Below are 555 nucleotides of genomic sequence, written 5' to 3'. Positions count from 1 at the left end.
GCTTTCTCTCCTCACCAATGACCTGGGAATCAGTCTGAACTGCCTCAGCCCATGTTCACCTGCCAGCCACAAAATGGATTGGCTGACCCTACTTCAGTATTTTGTGAAGACCAGAGGGTCAATGTAAGAGTAATGTACAGGGGCTGGGGATTTAGCTCAGTGATAGAGCGCTTACCTAGGAAGCGCAAGGCCCTGGGTTCGGTCCCCAGCTCCGAAAAAAAGAACCAAAAAAAAAAAAAAAAAAAAAAGAGTAATGTACAGCAATTACTATACACCTAAACCTGCCCAGCTAACGGGTAATTGCTTTAAGAGACCCTAAGGCAGGTTCCAAGCAGCCGAGTACACACAGGCATACCAGAATTTAGGACTAGAATCCTTCAAGCAGGCTGCTTGATGGATACCATGGTCTCAGCCACTCTAGAGAACCAATCAATACACCGTCACTTAAGCCTATGAGAAGTAGGCAACCCCCTCAACCAGTTCCAATACCACCACGAAACCAAATCCTAGACTCGTAAGACACACCAGCCAAAACTGCTACAAAGAGGGCAATGG

Source organism: Rattus norvegicus, chromosome 10, assembly GCF_036323735.1.
Source record: "Rattus norvegicus strain BN/NHsdMcwi chromosome 10, GRCr8, whole genome shotgun sequence".
NCBI classification, from domain to species: domain Eukaryota; kingdom Metazoa; phylum Chordata; class Mammalia; order Rodentia; family Muridae; genus Rattus; species Rattus norvegicus.
This window is presented reverse-complemented; position numbering follows the sequence as displayed.